The sequence below is a fragment of the Rattus rattus genome, chromosome 6 (assembly GCF_011064425.1).
Source record: "Rattus rattus isolate New Zealand chromosome 6, Rrattus_CSIRO_v1, whole genome shotgun sequence".
In the NCBI taxonomy this organism is placed as follows: domain Eukaryota; kingdom Metazoa; phylum Chordata; class Mammalia; order Rodentia; family Muridae; genus Rattus; species Rattus rattus.
Genome location: NC_046159.1, coordinates 58,273,731 through 58,293,221, shown reverse-complemented (window position 1 = coordinate 58,293,221; position 19,491 = coordinate 58,273,731). Strand labels below are relative to the sequence as shown.

Genomic DNA, 19,491 nt, shown 5'->3' with positions numbered 1-19,491 from the left:
TTTTATTACCCAGTATCTAATGCATTTCTCCCCCTGCTGAAGGTACAGCATAAATCTTGGCTTTTCAATGGCAAACAATGGGTAATATCTGATATGTGAATTCTTCATGAGAATAGTACTGTACATTCCAAAATATTTGTGACCACTGTCTCAGCAGACCATAGATGCTCAAACACTACCTGAAAGTCTGGATTGCACCAAGACTAAGCTTGTCACTAGTCCTAACAATCATGAGTAACGCCAGAGCAAAGAGAAATTCAACCAAAGCACCAGAGGGGTGACAGCCTGGACAGCACCAAGTGCCTGACTAGAAGCCTCAAGCCTCAATGCGCCTTTACAACCTGTACTGGCGGCTTTGCCCTGCTTAGGCAAGAAAGTCCACACAGTCTGGACAGATGGGAGAAAAGCCTTTTAAGAAAGTTCATGCCATTTTGTAAGGTAATCACATGGGTTACAAATAGTTTATTATCAAGTACAAAACTTAGGATGTGCAAATGTAACAGAAAGAGTCAACCTAGAAAATGAGAAATAGTAGACATGTAGCCCATAGACCTCAGTAAGAGCCCAAACACAATGGCAGCTCACAGGATGAAAACAGCCTACCAAAGGACAGGTGGACAGAGCTCGCCAATGAAGGCACACACTGCTCATCCAGGGGCAGGGGATTCAGCTCCCAGTACTCACATCAGACAGTTCACAACCACATCTAATTACAGTCCGGAGGACCCAACACCTTTGCCCCTGTGAACACCTACAGTTGCTGCTATCACACTGGGTCTCAGGCGAGCCTTACAAATCTGGACTGTAGCTCATTCCAGACAGAGTCTAGCACAGACAGATTAGCCATTACAAATGGTGGACACATACATGCACAGTCATTTTTTAAGCCACAAAAAAGGAGGGGAGATTTATATTTTCTAGCTATAAAGAATAAAAGCTATCATTTGCTGAAAAGTGAGTGGAACTGTAGGATAGATATGGTATATTAAGTGGTCTCAAACCCAAAGAAGCCTGGATGGTAGGTGGCAGTCACCAGTGGCCAGGCAGAGAAGAAAGGGAATGGTTATACATTATGGTGACTAGTTAGTAACAATATACTGTATACTGGAAAACTACAGAGTACATTTTAAAGTGTTCTCACCACAGCAAAACAGAAATACATCAAACAGCCTGATGTGGCTATTCCACGATGTATTTATATACAAAAACACGTATACCCTAAGTTTAAAAAACTAAGGTGTTTCATGCAGTTACATTTCTTATACAAAACAAATTCTTATTCACCTCAACAGCACCCCAAAGGAAAGTAAGAGCAGCCAGGTAAATGGTAATCTGTACTCGCACTTGGAAGTTTAAAGTTCCAAAATCAGGCTGAGTGTGGTAGTACACATCCTCTAGGCAGGTGTGGAGTCAGAAGGATCAGGAGTTCAAAGCCAGCCTCACCTACAGAGCAAATCCGAGGACAATGTGGGATAGATGAGTGAGCCTGTCTCAAAAGTAAAAGACCAAAAAAAAAAAAAAAGGCTCAAAAAGCTGAATGCAGCAAATGAAGCAAAGCCTAACAGCGAGCTTGCAAACCTGCTTCCTCTCCAGGCCCAGAGGTCTCAGAGGTGAGAGAGGAGCACCCATATGGTGGCTCATAAACATCGGTAACTCCGATTTCAGGGATCCAATTCCAGGGTCCACAGGCACCAGTCATCCATGTGATGCAGGCACATAAATAAAAATAAGATGCACACCTTTAATCACTTAAACCAGCACTTGGGAGGCCGAGATAGAGGACCTCCATGAGTTCAAGTCCAGCCTGGTCTACAGAGGAAGTTCAAGGATTGACAACAAAAAAAATGCTACACAGCAAGTATGACCATTTGTCAGAAGGCCTGAAGGTCACATGATATGGCTAACACCCTCAGCAGAGGTTCAAAGCAAAAAATCTCCAAGGATATCAGTTTTAAATATCAAAATGGGAATGTGGTTACTATCTGTGAGGCTGAATCTGACCGAGGTACCTAAATAAACACACACATCTCCAAAGCACATTAGAAAGTTATATCTAAAGTGTAGCATAGGACTTAGGTTCACAAGGATGTCCAGAAGGCCTCTGGTAGAACTCACCCACCACAGGCTTACAATCAAAGCTCTGAAATGTGTTACTCTGTGTAAGCAGAGGCTATGCAATTTGACCTTCTTGGCCTAACACAGAATTTCTAAATCTATAGAAGATGCATGGTGGTGGCTTTGTGAACACCAACAGAACTATAAACAAAGATCTACGGTTTGTCATTTTTAAAGTAGTGCTTCCCGACTGGCAAGTGCAACAGCTACTTCCTAAATCCCCGGGGAGCACTCCACAGGCTCTAGGGGAGCATCTTTGTGTCCTGTTTGGATTAGTGCTGGCCTTTAATTTCCAACAACTCACCTGTTCTGCTTCTGCCTCCCAGAGCTGAGAATTACAGATGTGTGCTGTGTACCACAGGCTGAAGGCATTTCTCTCTGAATATTTACACATTAAGAAAAGAGCAACAGAGAGCTTTCTTTTTCTTTTCTTAGTAAGTTGCTAGGTCTCAAAATTTTTTTTAACTTGGGGGCTGGAGAGAAGTTTAACGCACTTGTTCTTGCAGAGGACCTGGGTTTGACTCCCAGCACACACATGGTAGCTTACAACCATCTGTAATTCCAATTCCAGGAGTTCTGATGCTGTGTTCTGACCTTTACAAAACTAGGCACCCACACAGTATGTATGTGTGTTGAGATAAGTCACCACACACACACTGTATCAACTGGCTATGAAGGTTATGTCCTGTATTCTTAATTTTTAATTGCTGTGCCAGTAATTCCTCACCTGCCCAAAAAAGAAAGACAAGCTGCCCTGGGGGAGGAATCTCTCCCACTATGCTAATAGCTTTTTTGTAGGAGAAAGAAGCATGGCATTTGAGCAATAAAGTGCTGGGCAAAGCTGGGGCAGAAAGAGAGAAAGAGAACAGGAGCAGAGCAAGGAGGTAGAGCAGAGAGAGCCATGTGGAGAGAGACGGTGGCAGAGTCCAGCTAAATTAGAGGGTAGCTGAGAGACTGCCCAGCACACAGGCTCACAGCTACTATACAGGGATCACTTTGTTACTAAGCTCCAAGCAGGACCCCCCCCCCCCAAAGTCCCAAAATAGAGGAAAAACAACCACACACATAACACAAATAAATAAACAACTTTAAAAATCACTTGTGTTAACTGTACAAAACCCAGAAGAGCAGCAACAGCAGAAGCATGGCATAGCAGCACATGCCTGGGAGGTGAGAAAAGCCTCCCACTACCAGGATAGAAAGGTCTATACAAACAAAACCAACCCAATCCCACTCTGCAAACAACAATAAAAAACAACACCATTTCAACTTGGATTTTTTTCCAAGAAGAAAACTATGAGAAATGAGCTTTCTTAAATTCAGTTTTTCTTAAACAATTAGCATTGACTCCTCATTCTTTCACCTGAGCAGAAAGAACGATGCAAAGGCCAGAAGGGCGGCCAGGGATGAAAAGTCCCTTATCGCTGCACAGCTGGCCAACTTGAGACAACATGTGCACAGCCCTCTTAACCTACTTTTATGACTGGATTCCTCTTCCCCACTGTTCACTCTTCCCGTGTCTAGTGAAAAGAGTCATGAGGTTAATGAAGGAGCCCTTCTGTGTATGCATGACATGAGTTCAGCTTAAAACTAGTCTTATCTCAGGGCTGGAGAAATGGCTGCTCTTCCAGAGTCCTGAGTTCAATTCCCAGCAAGCACATGGTGGCTCACAACCATCTGTAATGGGGATCTGATGCCTTCTTCTGGTGTCTGAAGACAGCTATAGGGTACTCATACTCAAAAAAAGAATAAATAAATCTAAAAAAAAAAAAAAAAAAAAGGTAAGGGGTTGGGGATTTAGCTCAATGGCAGAGTGCTTGCGCTTGCCTAGCAAGCACAAGGCCCTGGGTTCAGTCCTGAGCTCAAAAAAGTAATACTGGGGAAGTATACTGGGTCACAGGAGGTATGTCTTAAGGTTTAAAAAAAAAAAAAAAAAAAAGACTAAAATCAAAAGCTAAGGGAGCTGGAGAGATGACTCAGCAGTTAAGAGCATTTACTGCTTTATGAGAGGACCCTTCTTCACATGACATAAAATAGGAGAAGAACACTGAGCATCAGAACGTTGCCACCAGCTACCCTGGAATGGGGCACTCTAGGCAAGCACTTTACTAGCTGAAGTCCAAGAATTATGGAGAATAACAGGCCACAGGACCTTACAATCAGAACATGCACATGAAAAGACATGCATAGAGCTTCTGGTCAACACAGGCCTCTACCTGACTTCCTCAAGTGTCCCACTCAAATGCTTCCCTCATAAGCACCTTCAGAGACACAGCCAAAACAATCCTGAGGACGTGGGCATGAAACCTAATCAAGCACCCATTTGTGGTTTCAAGTAAGGTAGGGTGCTGTGACACTCAAGATCTTTCTCCTTTTTGTGTGGTGTGACTGGACAAAAGAGGGAGAAAGGTGGGACTTGATGATGGAGCAAGGGAGTTGCAAGGAGAGAGAAGAAAGAACACGGAGATAAAGAGCCCACCATAAGAAGAGATGGACCATGAGCACACGGCCAGGAAAACCAGCAAGTAATAAGGGACATTATGGCTGGGAAATAAGCTGAATAGCTCCACACCTGCCCCATCTAGGCTTACAGCTTGTAAATTAAATACCTAGGTAGAGAGAATGATTAAGTCCACTTACAACTGGCACCCAATACGGGTGACAAAATGTTGTGGTAACTATAATTTGGACGTTTCTATCCAACCTTGATCATTTAGTTCCCAAATAAAAAGGCATACAACCTTTATAATAAGCCTTAAGGCATTAGAGCTGGGCAGGTATCAACCCTCTATGCTATTTTCTCCTTCTCTGTCAGTAACCCCAAGATATCCACTTGCTGTGTTCCGCCTTGCGCTAGCACTCGTGTAAATGCCAGTGACACATGACTGCCTGCCAGTAATTCCAGCAGGCAGCAAACAGAGGCAAGACACCCTGGAGCAAGTTGGCAACCTAGACTAGCTGAACCAGCATAAGCTCTGAGACCCAACCTCATAATATGTACAGTGGACAAGAACAGAAGACAGTCAACATGAGCTCTGGTCCAGAACAGCGCCTGGCACGCACAAACCAAAAATGTGCTTTCAACAGCATAAAATAAGCAAGATTAAAAATGGTCAATTTTACACCACATATATTATATCACAATAAAAATTAATTTAAAAAATGTGTCACGTATGTGTTTATTACTATATTGTTGCTATTATCAATAGATATTAAACTTAGGAGGAAAAAAGACTATAAACCAAAATCTAAACTTGTGCCGGTGATTGGAGCAGCCGCTGTGATTGGAGCAACTTTATTCTGGGGAAGTTCCACTGTTTAAGGAAGTAGGGCATGGTCTGGAACCTGTCATCTACCTGCCTCAGCCTCCAGAGACCTGGGATTTCAGGTTTGGTTTTCTGTGATACCTGGCTCGCTCTGATGTAAAAATTGACGTCATGAACTGTGACTCCACCACAACCTAGTTCTGAGCACTCAAGACAATATGGACATTCAGAAATCCATGTAATAAAACATAAATTTTGGGTAGGTTATAATTTTGTTATTTTTTGAAACAGAATCTTACTATGTTGTAACACCAGGCTGGCCTTAAACTCTAGATCCTCCTGCCTCTGCTAGCTAAATTAGCTGAAGTTATAGACGTATGCTGCAATACACAGAAAAGGCAGATAATTAAAATGGAGACTGTCCCAGAAGGCTGTGATGGCACACACCTTAATCCCAGCACTCAGGAGGCAGAGGCAGGCTGACTTCCCTGAGTTTGAGACCAGCCTGGTCTAGAGAGTGAGTTCCAGGACAGCCAAGACTATACAGAGAAACCCTGTCTCAAAAATCAGGGGACTGGAGAGATGGCTCAGTGGTTAAGAGCACTGACTGCTCTTCCAGAGGTCCTGAGTTCAATTCCCAGCAACCACATGGTGGCTTACAACCATCTGTAATGAGATCCAATGCCATCTTCTGGTGTGTCTGAAGGCAGCAACAATGTACACACATAAATGAAATAAATAAATCTTAAAAAACGAAAAAGAAAGAAAAACAAAAACAAAAAATTTGGGGATATTGAAGTGAAAACTTAAGGATTCTTTGGAAAGTCAGTTGGATGGTGTTCTGCTGGAACAAACATGTGAAGAAACACTTTGTTAAAGTGGACCCAGGTATGAAAGGCTAAGGCAGACTTCGTGAAGGAATGTTTCACTGAAGCAGACCCAGGTGAACCAGCCTCAATCAAATGCTTGCTGACATGGCGTCTGTCCACAGCAGAGCAGTGACTAAGTGACTGAGACACTTGTGAAGCTGCCATGGCGTCTCTCCACAGCAGAGCAGTGACTAAGTGACCGAGACACTTGTGACGCTGCCACCCTGGGTCATCTTTCTTAGCCATCTCTCTGGCACTTCAACTTCTCTCATCAAAATTTTGTAACTTTTGTTTCATCTAACCTGGTTAAATTTAATTATTTTCCATACTTTTGCAAATGAAATTATTTTATTAACTTCCTTTTGAGATGATTAATTTATAAAACTGTGACTTTAGCATTCAGGAGGCAGAGGCAGGCGAGTATCTGTGAGTTCAAGGCCAGCATAATCTATAAAGTGAGCCAAGGACAGCCGGGGTTTTGTTACAGAGAAACCTGATGTCAAAACACAAACACGCATACACACACACACACACACACACACACACACACACACACACACACACACACACACACACACACACACACACACACACACACACACACACACACACACACACAAACCTCAAACACTCAACACACACACACACACACACACACACACACACACACACACACACACACGCCTCAAACAAACCAAGACATTTAGGCAATCCTGCCTGTTTTCACTGATACCCTGTTCCTTTTACTTTTACTTCTGAAAAGTCCCTTGTATTTTGTGAGGTTGGAGAATTTTTTTTGTACAACTAGATCTATAAAAATAACCACTGCTCAGGCATAGTAGCACAAGCCTTGGGAAGCAGATGCAGAAGGATCTATGTGAGCTTGGGGCCAGCCTGGTCTATAGAGTGAGATCCAGAACTACACAGAGACACTGTGTCACAAAAGACCAGCTAATGACAACAAAACTATAGTCTGTCCACAGAAGTGGAGCTGAGGCTGCAGCTCAGTGGTAGATGGTTGTCTACCTTGCACAGAGCCATAGGTCCAGCAGACCCAAACTACAAAATGATTCAAAAAGTCACTAATAATATACTAAAGCCACTGAAATCTTAACTTTAAGTATAACACGTAATATCTTCATACTATCCTCTTTTGCTGATGGCCCTTCCTTATTAATTTTTAATTTACATACTTAAGTTATTTAGTGCAGAAGACCTGACTCCCTCCACAGGCCTTTCTATAGCACAGTGCTCAACATAATGCACCCTGAGGCTGCCTGCCTGTGTTCTGACTACACTTTCACTTCCCCTGAATCCTAAGGATAGAACTTAGTGTTCTCTACAGCAGCGATGAAGACAGAAAAGCTAACCCACTGCTCAGTGTCTGACCAGCACTGTTTGAACAGGTGAAGTTACTAATTAACTATGCATGCCATCTGCCCATCACAGACACATCCACTCATTCTAACCATATGAAAGGGAACCTTTCTAACCACTTTAAAACCCCACTTGGCTTTTAAAAAACCTTGACCAGAAGGCTTCATCCTTCAGAGACAACAAGCAGATCGTAGGTCCTCTACAGCTCCAGTCAACTTCATGAGTTCACGGATCTGCAAGCCACAAAGACTTGGCAGAAAGAGCTGGGTAGGTGCAGAGAGACAGATTTCATATGACATGAACAGAAGATCAGCTCAGCCTCCAGAAGACAGTAATGAAAAACGGGAAGACTTGGCTGACCTGTGAACTCTCTTCCTGTCTAGAAGCCAATCATTTTCCTCAAATCAGACGGCTAACATTCCTTTAAAAGTTCTGAAAAGAAAAAAAAAAAAAAAAAAAAAAACTGGCCCAATGGTCTACTCTGTGAAAACTAATTGTCTCTTGATCTGTCAAAACAAGAGGTGGCTCAGTAATTAAGGGCAATGACTGCTCTTCCAAAGGACCTGAGTTTGAATCCCGGCACCCACATGGTGGCTCACAGTCCCCTGTAACTCCAATCCCAGTGAATCTGATACCTTCTTCAGGCTCCCTTGAGGAATCAGGCACAGGAGTGCTGCCTGACATACAGGTAGAATATTCAAACATAAAATAAAATTTTTTTCAATTAATAAAACAGAAAATCTACCATTAAACAACTCTCTACAAGAATGATAAAAGAAATCCAGTTCAAAAACAACAATTAACAAACAGTAAGTAATTCATCTACAATGTATATTATGAAGTGACTGTAGCTGTGACAACTTTTTGTTCTTGTTATTGATCAGTGCAAGTGTATGCTCCCATGAGGGGGTGTGTGAGGAGTGTAAGCCTGAGGCTGACACTAAGTGTCTCACCTATTGCTCTCCCAACTTGGATTTTGAAACATCGTCCCTCACTGAACAAGCAGCTCACCATTTCAGCCACACTTGCTGGCCAGCAAGTCCCTGAGATCTTCTTTTGCCTCCCCAACCCCATGCCTCCCTACTAATGCTGGAGTGATGAGAATGCACCACCACACCCAGCTTTTTTGTAGGTACTGATCCAAACTCAGGTCCTCCAGCTTGCACAGCAGCACTTTACAGACACCTCCCTCGACTGCTGTTCAAATACTGTGGGTAAAGCCTGGAGAAGGCAGAGCAGGAAACGCTTAGGAGCTTCATGAGCACAATTTAAATCTAGCACGTCCTTCCTCAGGGTAATTAATCTATTACTCCATTACTCTGCTCCATCAAACCCAGGGCAAAAACGGATCTTCTATCACTCAACAGCTGTAACTAGTGGACGACTACCCAGAGTCTGCATCAGATACACTCTCAGGAAAAGTACTTAGCTTCTTCACTCTTTGAGGAAACCTTAGGAAAAGCTTCCTTTAGATGACTGAGTCTGCGGTCCCACTGATTAAAGAACTAGAACAAATGACAAGTATTAGAAGCAACTTCAGTGGAGTTCTATGAAAGAGAGGGAACTGCCTGGCTCACCAAAACACAGCATAAAGCATAAAGAAACTGCCCCAGAGATAGGACAAGATATGTGAGCAGAGGGGGAAGAGGGGAAAGGGTGTGTGTGTGGGGGTGTGTGTGGAGAGACATGAATTCATGTCACAAGACAGTATCTTGAAAATGAGGACCAGACAAGACAATTAAGCACTAAACTGACACCTGGAGAAAGATCCTGGCCAAAACAAAACATCACACATGGGTCAAGGAAGGGTTACAAGTGGGGAGGGGAAACACCCCTGTAATTCCAGCACTTGGGAGGCTGAGGCAGGCAGATCTCTGAGTTCAAGACCAGTCTGGTCTACAGAGTGAGTTAGCTTGTTTTTTCCTTTCGCACATCAAGAATGTTCCTGCAGGAATCCGAAGGATGCAGGCCCAGGGTTTAGCTCACTGTGGAACACTTGCTGAGTGAGTCTGGTCAAAGCTCTGGGTTCTACCTAAAGAATGAATTATCTCAAGCTCAAGGCCAGCTTGGGCTACCAAGGCAAAAGACTCCTCTCAAAACCAAATAAAACAGAAAGCCCAGCAGCAAGACAAGGACCTTGTGCTCTCGTGTCCATTAAGAGGTAGATATAAATAAGGAACAGCCTCACCTGCTATGTCTGCTAGTGCTTCAGAGGTCATTACCTGAGTATGTTCACATCATAGATACAGAACAGCAAGTATATCTGACTTTAAATAATGCTGAAAACACAAAGCATGAAATCAAGGAAGCCACATCCTCACAGAAGATGCTATTCTCACGTTAGGGTCACAGAACTCTGCAAACTTAGTCACTAGGTGTCAGTCCCTGCCCTTCTATATGTAGTACTTCACAATACTGAAGGTCTCCTTGCTTCCTCACCTGGAAGAAAGTGACATGTCAAGAAGTTTCATGTGAATTTGCAAAGCTTAAAAGAGGCAGTATACAAACTATTTGCACTCTGTGCCAGGTAACATATTCCCGGGGGCGGGGTGGGGTGGGGGAACAAAAGCAACTTTCAACAAGCAAATTCCTTAGAAAGCTTTCAGTTTTTTGGTGGTGTAGGGGGGTTGAGCAGGGAAGGGAGGAGTTGGCATAAGAGACATGGGTGATAGTGCCTTTTTGTTTTTTGTTTAGATAGGCAGGTAGACTGAAATACAGACAGCTAGTCACACAGGCTACGTAAGAACTATCAACAGGTCCACAAGTTTTTATTTCAACTCCAGATATCAGATATCAGGCTTCAGTCAATGATAGCCTGGTCATACAATTCTCAGAGGAACCTTCATGGCCAGCTTGTTGAAGAGGAAAATCAAACTAAGTCCCTTCTTCTACCCCTAGTCCTTCCATTCTTAACATACTGTTACAGGCAGCTCTGGAGTAGGAGGTTAGCTCAGCAGGAGAGTGATTGCCTAGCTCATGTGAGGCCCAGTCCAACTGTAATAATAAATTCGCACAAAAAGCCATTCCTCTCCCAGAAGTGGGGTACATCCAGCTTCTACAGCAGTTATAAGGTTTAACAGAGCAATGTCTACCTGGCACAGCATTAGCAGTGGCACCTCTTAGCTGCAAAGCCTGCCTTCCCACTAAGTAACATGCCCACTAACACTTCCATGCCAACATTATCCAAAACTCCACTAAGGTTCTCTTTCCCACTTTAGTCACGGAACTTTAACATTTTCTTTAAGCTATTTTTAGAGTCTTCATTTCCCTAGGTTCTACAATTATTCCTGAATCTTCAAGACTCCTAATTTTACATTCCCCACAGTATTTTCTTATACTAGATAATAAAAATCTAGCAAAGTAACTACTGATCCAGAAACTACTCACATGCTACGAAAAGCTAAGTTATACTGCAGAATTACAGGTACAGAATTTTAAAGCTTTAAATGAGGCTGAGATGTGGGAAGGAGCAAAGCCATATAATTCGTTAAACTAAGATCTGACTTTCAAAGTTGAAGATTATTCAGCCAAAAAGATGGTAGTCTGATGCCAGCAAACACTAACCGGAACACCAATAAGAACAGCAAGAGACCAACTTCTAACATGTGCATGAGGAACTCCAGCACGTTAACGTCAAATCAACAGATTCTAAATGCAAGCACCCCTGCTATGGCGAGCTGCTGACTTCACAGGTGACCCTTTGGGTCAAGCCAAGCAGAGATGTGTCAAGATCAAAGAACATAAAAGCAGAGGGACCACAGTGATGGCCATGAATGGCTCCTCTTCACTCACCATACTGAGTCATTCTGGTTTTCTCAGAGTGCTCAGAAGAGTCATCACTGCGTTACTTGTTTTCCTTTTTGAGGTGCTCAGGGATCGAGTCCAGGTCCAGCCTCCACCTCTAACACAGTTAAGCAGCATTGTCAGTAGTCTCAAACTAGGGCACACTGCTCTAGGACTACGTCTTGCCCCTCCGGGTCTCCCTGCACTGATAAGGGAAAGGAGCCACAATGGGTCAGCTTCTGTGAGCAGTAGCCCTGTCCACTAAAGTGAAAGAGACAGCTAGATTAGACGCACCCCAGTGCTCCACCCTTGCCCATTTATGCATTCCAAACTGGGGCCAATTCAGAGTGGGGCTTACTGATCTTTAGAGGGGTTACAAGTTAGATGAGGTTATTAGGGCTGGCCCTTTATCAGCATGGCAAGCCCATTCTGTCCATCCGCAGCTCAGGTGCATAACCTCCAGAACCATAAGGAAATACACTGCTGCTGTTTAAACTACTGGGTTCATAGAACACAAACAGACACACAGACTAAAGACCTTGCCTTCCCACTTTTTATTCAATCATTATGTTTTGAAACAGAGGTCTTCCTTCATATGCTCCCAGGCTGATCTTGAACTCTCAGGTTCAATTGATAGTCCTGTATCAGCTTCCAGAGTAATAAGACTTTAGATACACACTACACCACCAACGAAATATTATGGTGCAATGAAAATAGAATTAAAACCACACATGACACAAGGTTTCAGAAAAGTCAAGGAAACCAGATACAGAGGAATGACTGCACAGTGGATAATTCCATTTACACAAAGGAATCCAAACCAAGTAAATTAGTCACTGTGTTAGAAATCAGCTGCAGCTGGCTTCACGTCCTGAGTGTGGGAGTGGGATGAGACTGGGGCTGGAGGAGGTGTTCAATAAATAGCTTTACAAAGATGAAAATAAATGTACACTTGGTTAACAGCAGTAAAGAGATAATGGATCGAAAGGCAGAAGGAGTCTTTAAGTTTGTGAACATCCGTTAAACTGCTCATCTATTTGTACATACTTCCATATAGATATGTGCCTATTTAAAAAGTGGGGCATAGGTGGTGGCACATGCCTTTGATCACTGACGGGCAGAAGCAGGCAGGTCTCTGAATCTGAAGCCAGTCTGAACTACAGAGCGAGTTCCAGGACAGCCAGGATACACAGAGAAACCCTGTCTTGAAAAATAAAACCAAATAAATTAAGATAAGTTGAAGTCTATACTTGACGGAAAAATTAGTTGACATGGAACCACTTCTTTCTACTCCTACCTTTTTTAAGGTTCTGATTAGTTCAATAATCAGCAAAAAGACATGACTTTTTTGAGAAAGGCACATCTGCATAAGGAGTCAACAACTGAGACTTCAGGGAAACCATGCAGTGGAAGAGGCAGATGGCACTCTACTCCAGTCGGGCCACCCAGACTAGTCAGGACATGTCAGCAAGTAACGCGAGTAACCAGTGAGCAGAGAAGGACATTCCCTGGAATCTGTAAGTAACTCACAAACACTAGAAAGCACTTACAGGAAATGCTGGGTAGGAGGGCTTATACAGGACAGTAATGCTCTTCCTGCAGTCACTGACTGAATGACACAGGCCAAAGCACTGGAAACTGGCTCGCTCTCTCTAGCTCTGGCTGTCCTAGACTTATGTAGACCAGGCTGGCCTCACTCGCAGAGACCCAGCTGCTAGGACTAAGGCTAAGGTGTGTGTCAACGCATCTAGCCTGCCTTTTTTTTTTTTTAAAGGCAGGGTCTCAGTGTATGCCACCACACCCTAGAAACAGGTCTACTAGGGACTAAAGGTCCCCAAATCTCTAAGTACATGGAGAATTTTTGAAAGCCTGGACTACAAAAGACCCTATTTCAAAAGGAGGTGGGTATATGTGCATGTGTGAGGGTACACTGTTTTTCATAAAATGGCAGACCGAGGTTTTTAAAGATAAATTCATAGTAGTTTTATTGTGGTCTTTTCAAAACTAAATTGAAATAACTTTAAATATTACACTGATACAGAGTAGAATAAATGATATTAACTATTTTAATTTTATTGACATGTATTTATGACTTTATCATACATATACAGAATGCATACTGTTCATGTGCAGAACTGTTATAGGGCTCCTGAAGTAAAGTGAGTTAACTCCCTAAAGAGGCTATCTTCACTTAACACTGGGAAGCATCAAGAACCTCGCTCACTCTGCCTGGGAGCATCAGCAGCAAGGCGGATGGAGATGCGATCCCTACAGAGTGCTCAGGTCTTTAGGCTGCCTCAAATCTGCTCTGTGCCAACACAGGCAATCCTAGGAGATCAGGAAACAGATAACAGAATCAATCAAATTTCCAAAGCAGTGATGACATCACCAAAACAGACCTCTGGCTGGACTCCCACCCCGTGCATTTATGACTGCATCCTAAGCAGATGAATAGGTGAACACTGCATGCCACATCACCACTGGAGTCAATTCCCAAGCTTTCCTCTTTCCTTAAGGGGACATTTTGCAAGTAGCTGTTCTAAATTTGGTGTTGGAATCGCTCTGCGTTACTAAAACAGAAAGTGGTCAGGATACTCAAGACGGCTCCGCCGATTGTCACGCTCACCTTTGGGCCACAATCACTGCTCATGACCACCACTTAAAGCCAGGCTTTGGGTTTTGTTTTTTATTTAAACTTTAAAACAAAAATGCAAATGATCTCCAGTATTTAATGTTCTCTAAAAGGTGAACAATAGGAAGATAAATAACAAGTAAGAAAACACTGCAAAATGTTTGCAGCAACTGCGGGAGTGCAGCACCCAGACCACAAAGCAGAGCACAGCTCAGCACAGGTGAGAGTCTTGCTAGCAACAAGAAGAGCAAGCCCGAGTGTTGCAGAAAGAAGGACCCAAAACATAAGGGGTCTCAGAACCCTTTAAAGAGGAGCTGCTATTGGCCCAGAGTAGGAGGCCATCTCCTAGTTACTTGCCCAGGAAAACTCATCTAGCTTAGCCACGTTTGCCAACTTGGACGGAGCTTAGATGACTTATCATTGAAAAACATTAAAGACTGATGCCAGACCCCAGGGAGGATAGAGGCAGGAGGTGACAACTGAACCTTAGAGACTGGGTACACACCGTATTTTCATAGGAAAGTTACTGACGAATGTACAGTAAAATTATTATTAGTGCAGCTCTCTTTGAAGACAGAGTAACAGCACATCCAATGCCCAAACTTTCTTGCCTCACTTGGTGCTGGAGCCAGGAACTGATTCACAACTCTTTCCCTACAAGGGCCAGTCTGACAGGGTCAGGACCTCTGAATGAGATACAACTGACACCAAAAAAGACAACCAGAAAAGTCACCTGCAAGATCACACTAATAAAGCTATCTTTAGAGCGCCCGTCAGATCCTCATGTGGATAAAGCCTGGGCCCTTGAACAGAGGGAACCCGAGGGCCATGGAAAGCAGAGGACACCGGTCTTCTCCAGAATGCTTCACTAAGTCTGGCAGCAGCTACATTAAGCTTTGTTGTCAGCTAAAAAGGAAAACCCAGCCTTTGCTCACACATTACAGTGCACTGTACTAAGTGGTGTCTATTTCCCCTCAAGGGAGGACGAAAATATCATTTACAACAAAAAGGGAATCAAATTTAGTGTTGATGGTTACTCTTCAAAGGAGGTGATCAGTCATGCACCAAAATATGATCCCCTCTCAAGAGCAAACCATACAAATACATGGTTAGGAATACATGGTTCCTAACTCTGACAAAGATGGGGACTGATGATAGTTCAGTTGTTGGACAAGCATAAGGACCTGAGTTCAGATCCCCAGGACCCACATTTAAATCAAAAAAAAAAAAAAAAGAAAAGAAGGGTAGAGGGGTGTGGTGTGTGTGTGTGTGTGTGTGTGTGTGTGTGTGTGTGTGTGTGTGTGTGTATGTGAGCAGCTGGCTAACCTGCTAGCAGGGGATAAGCTCCAGGGTCAGGGAAAAGACCCTGTCTTCAAAAAAATTAAAAAAGGGGAGTAATTAAGTAAAACACCCAATACCAACCTCAGGCACACACAAAAAGTTGGTAAATATTTCAAGTTATTAGCCAGAACAATACACATTTGAATATCTGATTCACCTGAGGGAATAAAAAAATAAAATAAAAACTACTTTTTACAGAAGTCCCAGATTCTCCTATGGCCGAGTCATTATTCTGAGGCTCATTCTTTTACAATTCCTTGAGGAAGACCCATCCATGCCTGTACCCTGAGTCAGAACCCGGTCATGCCTGACACACATATGGAAGAAAAACATTTCCTAAATGAGGTGCCAGTCTCTTCTCAACTCACACATCACAAAGGTTACAGCCCAGCCAGACAGAAAGTAAACTACAGACAACCGAGGACACCAAACTTTAGTTTGGCCAGCTTCAGAAGTAGTAATAATTCACTTTCCAGCTCGTACACTCAATTCTGAATCAATATTTCCAAGATAGAAGAGAAACATACCAACAGGAGATTTTATTAACCCAATCATGCGTATCAGCTGCTGAAGTAACAAGAAAGAGACAAGAGTTTACACTTTGGAAAGCCAAAGACGCAATATTTTCAACAGTGAAGGGTCAACAAGCTAGGCTGTTGTAGGAAATTCTTGTAGAAAGGTACACACGATAGGCAAGCCGGACCTGACTCAAAGAGAGCTGCATAGGAAACCTATTCAAATCCAATACATACCTTGCCAGAATTCAAGATCTTCTGGTTCGGTGACAGTACACTACCGTCACTACCGTAATATGCCTTGTAAGTCACAACTGCAAATACAACATGGCTTTAAGGTAGGACCAAGAAGCTCTCAAATAACATCATTAGACAGGAGGTGGAGGGGGTGCTGATGGACGGATAACAGGTGGCAAGCTTCGGGAGCATCAAGAGGAGAAGAGGCCAGAGGCCAGTAAAGTGCTAAGTAGTCTGACTGCCTATGCTTCAATCTCTCCCTCTGAAACTTATCGGCGGTGTGACCTTGATCGAGTGACTTAACCTCTCTGTTCTTCTCTGTAAGTGGACACTGCCTCCGTGCTTCGGAGGGCTGTTTGGAGAACAGGGCAACCTGTGCGGTCTTGCCACGCAGCCCAGCAAACCAGAAATCTCAAATGTTCACAATGTTACTCTCAACATCCGCACGATTATGAGCTAGGAGGACACCAGGCTATTTGAAAGGCACTCGGGAGGTCCTTCCTCCTGAAACTTCGGAAATAGAATTTACCCTGCAGGATCCTGAAAAGCTCCTGTCTCCCAGTGTCGCCGGCCGGCCGGGGCATGTGACGCGCTTGGCAGCGCTGCCTCGGTGGCCGGCCGGTACCTCTTCCCACCCATCAGGTAGCCGGCGGGGACGCGCCCAGCCCAAGGATCCCCGTACTCGCCGCCCGCCGATCACCCTGCGCCCTCCGACCTCCGCCCGCCGGGCGCCGCCCCGCCTGGCCCGGCCCAGCTCGGCGTTCGCGGAGGACGCCAGGCCCGGAGGCCCAAGCCACGGCGGGGGAAGGGCGGCCGGGGCCCGCCGCTCACCGCAGGGTCAACGGAGGAGGAGACACAACGCAGGCCGCGACAGAGAGGTCCGACTCCGGCTCCAGCAGGCTCCTCGGAGCTGCCCAGCCCCAAACACCGTCGCCAACGCCGCCGCCTTGGGCTTTATGGTCAAAGCTCCGGCCTTGCTCCCACTTCCGCCACCGCCGCCGCCCCGAGCGGAAGTGCCTGTCACGAGACGCCTGACGCCAGGGTTGGAGGGGGGAGCCCCGCCTCCACCTTGCGTCACGTTCCGGTCGCGTCAGGTCCTAGCCTGGCGCCTGGTGGGGTAAATATGGCGGTCTCTATATGGGGGCTGCCATCTTTGAAGGCCGTGCAGAAGCTGGAGCGCACCATATTGGGCCAAGAACTGATAATGCAATATTCCCTCCCCACGCCCCAACCCTGAGGGAGAGTCACTTAGCCTTTCTGAGAGTGTCCCCCTTTGGAACACGCTAGTCAATCAGCCATATGTCAGGCAGGGTGTGGTCCAGGGTCTTCTAAGTCCACTGGGTGCTATCTCTAATGTGGATGGAAGTGATCAGTTACAGTGTTCTCAGAAATGGAACCCAGAGAGGAACTAGAAACTACTGAATACCTGTGCAGGGTAGATGATCCAGGAAAATGGGAAAAGAGCTAAGGAGTTGCTGAACTGAAGATATGCCAGACTGATTTTATAGGCATGAAAGATATCACACCCACCAAAACTAAAACAAAGGCCTAATCCATCAAAGTCCATTATAGTTCTGGGAAAGTCTCAAAATGTACTAACCTTGCTTTTTAACTTCAATAGTTCCGCTTATAGCTAACAGTTCTTGTTAACTGAAGTATGTTAACCCAGAACATGGGTTTTGTTTTTTATGCTTAAAAGCTCACCCTGAGAAAGGCTCAACTTATATTGGAGTATTGAACACCCCGTGCAGTAGCCAGTCGCCTTTATTAGCTTACACCCATGTCTGAATAGTCTTATCTGGTGCATGCTCTAGCTTGTGGGTTTAAGGAGTAGGAAAGGTTTGTAGGTCCTAAGGAATAGGGGAAGACAAGACCTTTCTGCCAAGATCCTCACCATTTGCTATAATAGAGTTTAAATAAACACTCATAGTGAGAAGTTTGCTCAATTTCAATCATGGATTAACTATTATTTGGCCATTCAATTGAATACTTTGAAACTAAGACAACAAAGGAAGTCTGTATATTCATATGCAAACTGAAATCTTCAAGAAATAACAAGTGACAAAGCAAGGCAAAAATATATATAAGTTGTCTGGTTATCTATTAAAATTTGACAGGGAAGTAGGACCCTTACGAATCTGGTGGTAGAGTCAGACTCTCCACAGTTGTGGAAGTTGATTCAGGCCCTGTTAGAATAGGGCACTACCTCACGCTGGGCATAGCATCAGCCTCCACATGGCAGTTAGACCAGCAGTCAGGAAGCAAAGCTGGATGTGGCTAAGAGCAGTGACACACTTGACCCGAGGAGGACAGTGGGAGGCAACCATGAGACCCAACAGGAACTGTGTCTGTTTGTCATCTCCTCTGACTTTAGTTCCCCTGGAGTAATCACAGAGGAGCCAATGCTCTATTCTATCCTCCACGGGCACTGCATGCACACATTGCCCTTACATACATTCAGGCAAAACCCTTATACATGTAAAAACAAGGGGGGGGGTTAAAACTAGGTAGAAAGTGGCTAGATGTGGTGGGTCACACCTTTAATCTTAGCACTTGGGAGGCACTTTAACCCTAGCACTCAGCAGGCAGAGGCTGGTAGATCTCTGTGAGTTCAAGGCCAGTCTAGTCAACAAAGTGAGTTCAAGGTGAGCTGGGGCTACTTAGACGCTGTCTCGAAACTATCAAACATACAAAACCCATCTGTTTGTTTTTGTTTTTCGAGAGTCGGGGTTTCTTTGTATAGCCCTGAGTGCTGGGATTAAAGGTATGTGCTTTCACCATCCACAGGTATTGGGCTTGTAGAAAGTAACTGAAAAAGACACAGACACTGAAGTCTGACCTCGCTATATGCGCACAAACATACAACACCCACCCACCCCTACATGTGTATTAAGAAAGTAAACAAACCATTAAGTAATTAGTGCAATGCAGGTTATAAAATGGTGTTATGCAGCCAGAAACGGTAGGCCTAGCCTGTAATCCTAGCAACCAGGAAACTGACCAGAGGATCACCAAGAGGTGGGAGCCAGTCTAGGCTACATATAGAAAGCCTATCTTAATAAACAAGCGATGGAAAGTGGATGAAAGCAGGCACAGGTGTCCTGAGATTCATGGGTGAAGAGGCAACTTTTGAACAGGACAAGCTGACACGAGCAGCTGACACGAACAGAAAGCGCTGTGAGTAGCCATAACAGCAGAGCAAAAGTTTTGTACAGAAAAAAGCATCTTGTTCAGGGAACAGCAGCCAGTGTGGTTGAGGCAGAGCGGGTGAATGAGGAGAAGAAATTGGGGGAGAGAAGTAAAGCCAGACATTACAGTGGCTTCTGAGTCACAGCCTTTCTATCCCATATAAAAAG

At 44.3% G+C, this 19,491-nt stretch overlaps 1 protein-coding gene across 1 annotated transcript in view; it reads right to left on the bottom strand.

Moving 5' to 3' along the window:
* Rab7a (RAB7A, member RAS oncogene family) overlaps positions 1 to 17,126 on the bottom strand; it is a 44,801-nt gene extending 27,675 nt beyond the window's left edge. Inside the window, exon 1 of the mRNA XM_032906139.1 lies at positions 16,967 to 17,126. The gene's annotated coding sequence lies outside the window, so the exon portion shown is untranslated. The remainder of the gene's footprint in view (positions 1 to 16,966) is intronic.
* Between the last annotated feature and the right edge of the window lie 2,365 nt (positions 17,127 to 19,491).